Source organism: Petaurus breviceps, unplaced genomic scaffold (genome assembly GCF_028583685.1).
Source record: "Petaurus breviceps papuanus isolate PSGF00001 unplaced genomic scaffold, PetGlider_PUasm1.0 76, whole genome shotgun sequence".
Lineage (NCBI taxonomy): Eukaryota > Metazoa > Chordata > Mammalia > Diprotodontia > Petauridae > Petaurus > Petaurus breviceps.
The window spans coordinates 39,594,195-39,604,075 of record NW_027186473.1 but is presented as its reverse complement, the minus strand read 5'-3'; positions in this window follow the sequence as shown (position 1 = coordinate 39,604,075).

The following is a 9,881-nucleotide window of genomic DNA, read 5'->3' as shown; positions in this document are numbered from 1 at the left end:
TCTCTCTCTCTCTCTCTCTCTCTCTCTCTCTCTCTCTCTCTCTCTCTTTGTGTGTCTGTGTGTGTGTATGTATATATATATTTTTTAAATTGGAACATTTAGAGTCTCCTTTGTGCTGCCCACAGTCAGATAACATTTATTAAGATCCTACTATGTTATAGGTATAATGAATTCATGATACAAGGAAAGGCAAGAGACAGTCCCTGGTCTCAAAGAGCTTATAACCTAGTAGGGGAGACATTACATGTGAGTGTTCAAGTGTGTGTGCATGCACACACACATGCCTATATCCATGGATATCTATTTATGTCTGTATATCTATATGTCTGCATATCTCTATATGCAGGATAAATTAGAGATAACCAACCTTATGAAAAAGGGGGTGTGAGTTGATCTTCTTGGCCACAGGTGGCTAATTAGGAGAAATGGGCAAGAGTTGCAAAGACAAAAAAAAAAAAGGCTTACTGTAGCAAAGTATTTCCTAACAAGGAGCTATCCAGAAATGCTACAGACTGTCCCAGAAAGTTCAGTAATAATTTAGTAAACATTTATTAAGCACCTACTCTGTGCTAAATTCTGGGGATGCTAGTAAGAAAAAGAAAAAAAAGAACATTTTCTTAAGGAGGTTACAATCTAATTGGAGAAGGCAATACATAAAATAAAGGCGAAAAAAGAGATGTGTAGGGGAAGGAGAATATATTTGGCATCAAAGAATCATAATGGTGCCATCAAATCAAGGCAATGTAGATGGTGAGAAATGAGAAGTGAGCCCTTTTTACATGGCAATTTGGAAAGAGTTTTTGTTGTTGTTTGTTTTTGTTTAGTTTAGTTTTGGTTTGATCTCCGGTCCTCCAATCAGGGGCAGAGGCTACTGAGGAACTGGTGAGATGTGAGTAACCAAAGCTGCCTCTATCTCAGGGAAGGTGAGTTTCCTGGTGATAAGTCTTTCTTGGGGACTTAATAGTCAAGGTGAATAGCAGAAGTACAGCTAGGGGTTGAGCTGCCCTCAGTGGAAGTCTTTAGTCAAAGACTGGAGGGTCATCTGTTCTGTATGCTGCAGATGGGATTCCTTTCCAGTTATGAGCTGGTTTAGATAGTTACTGACACCCTTTCAAAGTCTGAAATCTGTGATCTTCAAAGCACTTTATTTCAGAAATTTAACTTCATTTCAACTTTATTTTGCAAAAGTTCTGATTACTATAAATTCTGGTTCAATAATGAGGATATATTTTAACACATACATCATGGCTACATATTGTCTTTTAAAGATGAAAATCCAACTTATTTATTGACTCTAGTATATTACAAAAGAAGATAAATGACTAGGTTTCACTTGGCATGAAATACTTAAAAAAACTCACTGCTCTTAAGTATAAAAGAGATACTTAGGGGAGAAAAACAAGGAAGGAAGAATTGCTTATCATTATCAAATTTTGTTTTATTAGTTTTGGTCAATGTTATAACCTCTCTAGATTTTTTTGAATCCTTACTCTATCATTCAAAGTCCCTCCCAACTTTGTGTCATGTGGTAATTCTGTTACTCTTGGACAATCAAGAACTCAGTTCTGTGGGCTTTGTGTACAGCACTTTGTGCCCTGCCAAAGGAGAAGCAGTATCAGAGCTCTGACTAGGGTGAGGTACTTTATCCCATAATGCAAAATTTAGGGGGCACTGATAATACCTGCTGCCCCCCTCCCAAGCAGGAAATAACTGAGTTTATCAAATAATTAGCAAGAATAATGAAATACAAAGCTTTTGGATATTTCTCTACAGTATATACAATCTATACACCAGCTCTGTCCTCCTTGGTGCTGTTTCTCTCTCCATAGGAGACCTAGATTGTAGTATTTGGGGTGTATTTCATGCAGCTTTCCCTCATCACAAAAACTTTTCTCATTACAGCTCTGAGAAACAAGGTGGTGTAATGGAAAGAAAACTTTAGGATTCTAGAAATATGAATTCTGTTACCAGTTATACTGCTAACAAAATGTGTGACTTTGGCAGCTGAGTGTAAACTTCTGAGTGTAGTGTTAGAATCCAGAATGTTCTACCTTGAGAAGAAGCATAGGTAGCATAGTCAATAGAAAGTTGATCCCTGAGTAAAGAAACAGCAGATTTAACTCATGACTCTAGACATACACTGGCTTAATGACTCTGGCCAAGTCATGTGACTTACTGTTCTTACTGGTCAAAGCAAATCTCTTGAAACTTTGAATTTCAGAGAAAGTGCCTGAGGGAGTTTCTTTTCTTTTCTTTTTCTTTTTTGGAGGGGGGCGGGGAGGGTAATTGGGATTAAGTTACTTGCCCAAGATCACATGGCTAGAAAGTATATCAGTGTCTGAGGCCTCATTTGAATTCAGGTCCTTCTGACTCCAGGGCTGGTGCTCTATTCACTGTGCCACCTAATCCCCTCCCTTCCCCTCCACCCAGGGAGTTTCTTGTTAATCAAACCATAGGACCAATCCCTATCCCCATCTGCTACTTACTACTTCTTGGACTTTGAGCAAATCCTTTAGCCTTTTGTGTACACTAGTTTCCTGATTGTTAATTGAGGGAGTTGGTGTAAATGAGCCTTATTGTCTTTTCCATCTCTAATCTTGTTATTCCATTTTCTGATTTACATCTTTGGACCTCCTTTGTAAATCTGGAAATAAAAATGGGGATTAGATTAAGTGATGGTTAAGATTCCTACTACTTTCTTTCTTTGAGTGGTAGAGGAAGATGCATTACATCAATGAGAAGATATTGTTACTGTTGGTACTTTCAGTAGGGGTGATAATCAGTAACACAAAGGTATTATGTATTGAACTTAGAATCTGTAGATTTGGGTTCAAAATATTGACTTTAAAATTTCATATTAATTCAATTCACCTATATGAGTTTTAGGTTCCTCATCTGTAAAATGTATTCATAATTCCTGTATTACTTACCTAAAAGGCTTGTTGTGAGATAAGTTTCACAAACCTTAAAGTGCTATACAAATGTTAGTTGCAATTATGGTAGCTAAGAAAAAAAAAAAAACCAGGAACTGAGGAAGAAGAAGAGATTACATGGGTATGAGAATGGCCCAAGATGATGGAAACAACCTCCTCCAAGAATACACACCCACTAGGATGTATATTATAATCTGATTCTCTGTCTTCTCTCTTTCTCTGTCTGTCTCTTTATCTGTCTCTCTGTCTCTGTCTCTTTATCTGTCTCTCCGTCTCTCCGTCTCTTTCTCTGACTCTCTCTCTCTCTGTCTAAGAACAGGCTACCCTTGAAACCAATTACATTGAAACCAAATTACATTGAAACAAGCTACATGAAACCAAGTCCTCTTTCTGCCTAACATTCCATTCTCCTGCCCCTCATCTGAAAATTGTATGTGCCTAGTTTCTACAGGCAGAATTTCCCCAAATAATTATTAGTCTAACCTACAATCTACCCCTTTCTCTATGTTCCTTGCTTGACTTGCTGAATTACCCTGCTATGAAGGTGCTTAAGGATTCTGGAATTTCACATTTCTATTAAGAGGAGGGACAAGATATTGACATAGTCTGGTTATGATGAGTTTGAGGGTCACGACTAACGACTGTTGTAGACTGAAAATGCTTTTGCCAAATTTTCATGGACCTCTCGGGTAGTACCCTTGATTTTCACTCCTCTTAACACAGCAGTACTCAATTCAAGCATTAAATCTTTCCCGGTGTAAATTGAAACACCACCTTTTGGCATTAGCAGCCTGTCTGATTGTTTTATGAAATTATCTTCCTCGCTACCAATGGCCTTAAAATTTCTCTTACAGGCTGTACTACACATAGTCCATGTGGTGATAGGAAAACCCATCATTTCAAGATTTTTTTCTGCCTTCTTGTATTTGAAAGAATAGCTTTTTCTATCTTCATGTAACATTTGAACAGTCTTCCCTCCTTCAGCTGGTCAGAAAGAAATGATGTTAATTTTATAGTTAACAAAAGAGAAATAGCTTTTTGTTCCTTTTCTCTAGTTTTTTTTTTTTCTTGTGCTTTTTCTTTTCTTTTTTGGCAAAAGGGAGGAGAGAAAAGTAAGGACAGAAGTTAGAAAGAAAAATGTTTTAGCTACAAAGTCAGAATATGCTACAGCAAGGATCTACCAGCTGAAATGTATATTATTTACATAGGATAGCCTTTTAAATCTGCTCCACAGTCAGAAAAAATAATGTTCAGTCATTGCCATACCAGCCAGCAGAAACACCAGGATAAATGATCTGAGGACGAAATGGTCATTTAACCCTCTGGCAGTTCAGGATAGCAAAGGAATAGACAGAAAAACTGTGACTAGAAAAAAAATGTCCTTAAGTAAGGGGAAATGCTCTTTCTTTTTATTATTATTATTTTGATTTTGATTTTTGGCAGTGATGAAGTGTCAGCTTTAGCCAGTTGTAGCAAAATGAAGATTCCTGCTTTTTTTTTTCCTTTTAAAGGAGACATATTTTTGGAAATAATTTTCTAGCTTCTTAGATTATTTTTAACTTACATGATAGTGGAATATTTCAGTTTTGAGAAAGATAATTGACATTCTCACACAGCTCCAGGGTAGAAAGAGTCAAGGGGAAAAGAGGCTGGTTAAACAGCAAACACACAGCAGGAGGTATTATTTTTATACATAACAATTAGCAGAGGGCCAAAGTTAATCTGTAGAAGTATAACACCATTTGGCACTTCTCCTAGGCCTCAATGAAGAATAATTCAGGCACCTTATACTGGAAGTCAGGTGCTTGGCTATTAACTCTTTCAGGATACTTTTCATTTATTATCATCAAAGCCATCACTCATAACATCACTCAGATTTGAATATTAATCAAGAAGCAGGCACTTTTCTGTGCTTGATTCTGGAGGAACAAATACAAAAAGCAAATATTTCCTCTCCCCAAGGAACTGTGTTCAACTGGGACAAACAACATGTACATCTGTAGGAATATATGTGATATATACACACACACACATATCTATATATATATATGTAAAATTAATATATAAATTTCCATTTTAAGAAGAAGTTCTAACAGCAGAGGGAAGAAGAAAAGCACTGGGGGCAACCAGCTGGTGCAGTGACTAGAGCCCTGGATTCAGGAGGACCTGGGTTTAAATATGGCCTCAGATATTTACTGCTTGGATAACCCTGGGCAAATCATTTAACCTTAATTGCTATAAATAAGTAAATAAAAATAAATGCCTTGTCCCACATAACCACCCTATGAGTTTGTTAGCTCAAGGATTATCATCATTTTACAGAAAAGGAAATTGAGAATGCATGTGAAGTGAGATCAGTTGATTGGGCTGGAATCAACAACCATTTTTAGAGCACTCCATAATCTTGCATCAAGCACTGCATCAAAAAAAAAAAAAAGATTCTAAGTAATCTGAAGGAAATCAAAGTAAATTCAAAGCAGTTTGAATGTCTAGTGCTGTTATCATTCCATGAATTACACCCTGATAAACCTCAGCTTCGGATCATTTCCACCTCCATTTGCCACATTTCTTTCCTATATCTGTACTGCCAAAATAAAGTGGAAGAAAATTGTGAAACTGTTCTGATTGGGTCCACTTTATGTTGCACAACCTTGGCTGGACCCTCACTGTTGTTAGGCAATCTTTTTTCTATCTGCCTTGTCAACTTACTATCCCACTCTTCACAGAAGATTTTCTAAACCTTATTTATTCCTCCTTAAACCTTCCCTGGCTCTTCCTGCTACCCTCAAAAGATGAGAACCTTATCTCATATTTTATAAGAGAATTAAAGCTGTTTTCCATGAGTTCCCTGTTCTCCTCTTTTCTCCCTTCCTTCTCATCTCATATTACTTATACCTTCTACTATTTCTTCCTTCGTGCCTGCAACACATGATGAGGTGGCCTTACTCCTTCTACTTGTTCAAAGGATATCATTCCCTTCCATGTCCTCCAACAGATTATCACCTCTTTCATCTCTGTTCTTTCATTTATTTTCAATATCTCCTTGTTTTCTGACTCATTCCCTGCTGCCTATAAACATGCCCATGTCACCACCATCCTGAGTAAACCCTCATTTAATGGTTCCATCCCTACTATCTCTTTTGCCCTACATAATTAAACTCCTCAAAAAGACTTTCTACAACAGATTACTTTCTCTTCTCACTGTCTTCTCATTCTCTCATATTTAAAAAAATAATTAATTTTTATTTTTGAACATTCATTTCCACAAGATTTTGAGTTCCAAATTTTCTCCCCATCTCTCCCGTCCTCCCACCACAAGATGTACTGCATTCTCATTACTCCTTCCCCCAGTTTTCTCTCCCTTCTATCATGCCCCCCCATCTTCTCGCTTATTTTCTTGTAGGGCAAGATGGTTTTTTATGCCCCATTGTCTGTATATCTTATTTCCCAGTTGCATGTAAAAACAATTTTTAATATTTGTTTTTAAAACTCTGAGTTACAAATCTCTCCCTTCTTCCTTCCCCACCCACCCTCAATAAGCAATTCAATATAGGCTATGCATTTGTAATTATGCAAAACACTTCCATAAGAATCATGATAAGAATCAACTATATTTCTCTCTATCTTATCCCAACCCGAACTTACTCTATTTTCTCCTTTGACCCTGTCCCTTTTCAGAAGTGTTTCTTTCTGACTACCCCCTCCCCCAATCTGCACTCCCTTCTATCATCCCCCTACCCATTATCTCTTTGCCTCCTTACTTCCCTGTAGGGCAAGATGTCCAATTGAGTGTGTATGTTATTCATTCCTTAAGCCAAATTCAATGAGAGTTCTCATTCTCTTATGATACAGTTTTTGATCTTCTCATTCCACCAAAGTTACTCCCTCCATAGACACCAATCATCTCTCCATTGCCAAAAACAATGGCTTTTTCTCAATCCTCATTCCTTGGGTTCTCTGCAGTCTTCCACACTGTTGACCACTCTCTCCTCCTTGACACTCTTTTCTTTTGATTTTGTGGACACCACTCTCTTCAAGTTTTTGTTCTAGCTATCTGACCACTCCATCTCATCCTCCTTTATTGGATTCTCATTCAGATGATGCAATTTAGGGATAGTTCCCCCACAGGGTTCTATCATGGATTTTCTTTTCTTTTAATTTATACTACTTCACTTGATCTCATCAGCACCCATGGATTTAATTAGGATCTCTATGCTAATGGTTCTGAAATCTACCTATCCAACCACAACCTTTGTATTGGCTTTCAATCCCCCATCTCCAACTGCCTTTCAGGCATCTTAGGCTGGATGTCCAGGTACATCTTAAACTCGACTTGTCCAAAATGGAACTCATTATCCCCCTCCCCCCAGATTGTTCTTGGTCCTTCTACCTTCCCTATTACTGTAGAGTACAACATCATCTCCTTAGTCCCTCAGACCTGTTCCTAGGGGTTATCCTTGACTCTTCACTGTCTTTCATTCCCCTGCCCCATACAAGCTGCTGCCAAAGTCTGTCAATATTACCTTTGCAAGATCTCTTGAGAAACCTCCTTTTCTTCTCTAACATCACCTTATACCTAGATTACTACAATATTGGTAGGTCTACCTGTCTTAGATCTCTTCCTACTTCAATCGTCCTTCATTCAACCACTAAAGTTATTTTCTTAACGGTCACACCATCTGACCATGATACTCCTCTGTCCCTATTCAATAAACTCCAGGAGCTCCCTGTTGCTTTCAGGATCAAACTCAAAATCCTCTGCTTAGAATTCAAAGCCCCTCACAACCTGGTCCCCTTCTGACTTTGCAGTCTTCTTACATGTCAATTGCCAACATGTATTCTTCAATTTTGTAATACTGACCTCCTGGCTGTTCCATGAATAAGACATGCCATGTCTCAGTTCCAATCATTTTCTCTGTCTGTTCCTTATGACTGGAATGCTCTCCCTTGTCATATATACATATTGACTCCATTGGCTTCCTTTAAGTTCCAACCAAAATCTCATCTTCTGTGGGAAACCTTTTCCAACCCCTCTTAATTCCAGTGCGTACATTTATTTGGTATTTTTCTTGTATGAAATTTACTTGTATATATTTGCTTCTTTGCTGTCTCCCCCATTACATGGTCAGTTCTTTGAGGGAAAAGAGTGTCTTTTGCCTCCTTTTGTACTTTCTTAGCTTAGCATATAGTAAGAACTTAATAAATGTTTATTGTTTGATTGAAGAAGAATTTGACATGCAGGAAAAGGGGAAGGAGAAACTACACATATCATTAAAGCCATTCAGTTGTTATGAGGTTCTTCCAATACAGGTGAATTAATCATTCATTCATTCATTCATTAACACAAAAGACATTACAAAAGACATTTAATAAGTGCTTACTATGTGCCAGGTACTGTGCCAATTATTGGGGATGCAGAGGTAAAAAATGAAAAAAAGCTTTTGCCCACAAGAAGCTTGCATTTTAACAATGAAAACAACAGGTACACAAATGGGTTCAAAGGATTATAATATCTTGTGACAGTCTTTTGGCATAAGGGAGTCCCTCTTGGGAGGACAGAGGCTCCCCTTTTGACTCTTGTTTTCTAGGACTGGGTTAATGGTGCAAGGAGTAACTGTCAAAAAGGAAAATCCCTGTCCAGGAATCAAATTTACATCTAAGGAAAGGCCCATGGGCAAGCCAGAGAGCTTGAGGAAAACAAGCTCCTTAATGAGTTTGATTACAATGAATAATATGTCATACCAATGGTGACCAGTTCAATATTTAAGTTTTGTTGACAAATAATAGAGAGGAGTGAGAAAGGAAGGGGAAAAGGGGACTTGATATACAAATCAGGCATATACATATTAACAGAATAAAAATCATGTTAGGGTGCCACTGCATTGGAGATTATAAGAATATAGGTCCATTCAAGTGCTCCAATTAAGTGGGCAGGCTTGACTCCATGAGAATGACATCAGAGAAGGGAAATATACTCCAAAGTACTCTTTTGAGAGTGGGATGCTTAAATTCTCAACTTGGTGACTTGTTGAAGACAGCTGATGTGCATGTCAAGATTCAGGATGAAGAGAGATTTTTTGAGGTGCACAGGTGAAAGGCATGTGGAAAAATAAGCTGGCAGTTGGCAAGAAATTACTGTTGGACCCACTACTATATTAACGTTAAAATATTACCATCAGTGTTTTTCCATGGCCTAATATTATAGAAATAGTTCCCATGCAAAGATTCTATGAATCAAAGTCTCTCTTAAGAGAAAATTGTCATGATGATCTCAAGGCCACTAGACCTTATCTTACAACACATAAAATTTCTCCAAATTTGTCACTGTTCTCTTCTCTAATTTGATGAGTAGCATTGTCTCAGTCCTCATCCTTTATGGTCTCTCTGTAACATTTAATAATACTGTTGATGACCCTCTTCTTATTTTCTTTCTCCTCCGACTTTTGTGACACTGCTCTCTCTCTTGGTTCTCTTCCTATCCATCTTATTGGTCATTCTCATTCTATTTTGCTATTTTATAATCCATAACATTGTCACTAATCATGTATGTCTACCAAGAGTGTCCTGGCACCTCCTCTCATCTCTCTCTATACTTTCAATGACATTATAAGATGGAGATGGAAGAAGAAGGTACTGTGGAAAGGTTGAGAAGAGAAGACTTTATTCCAATTACTTGCCAGAACCATCTACTCTCACTTCCCTCAGCTTTCCTTCCCTAAAAGACTATCATACCAATTCAGGTCATTATATCTTCTTGCCTGGACTATTAGAATAATTTCATAATTGCTCTCTCTGACTCAATTTTCTTGTTTTTCTAATCTGTCCTCCTCCTAGCACCAAATTTACATCTTTTTCCTTTCCTTTCCTTTCCTTTCCTTTCCTTTCCTTTCCTTTCCTTTCCTTTCCTTTCCTTTCCTTTCCTTTCCTTTCCTTTCCTTTCCTTTCCTT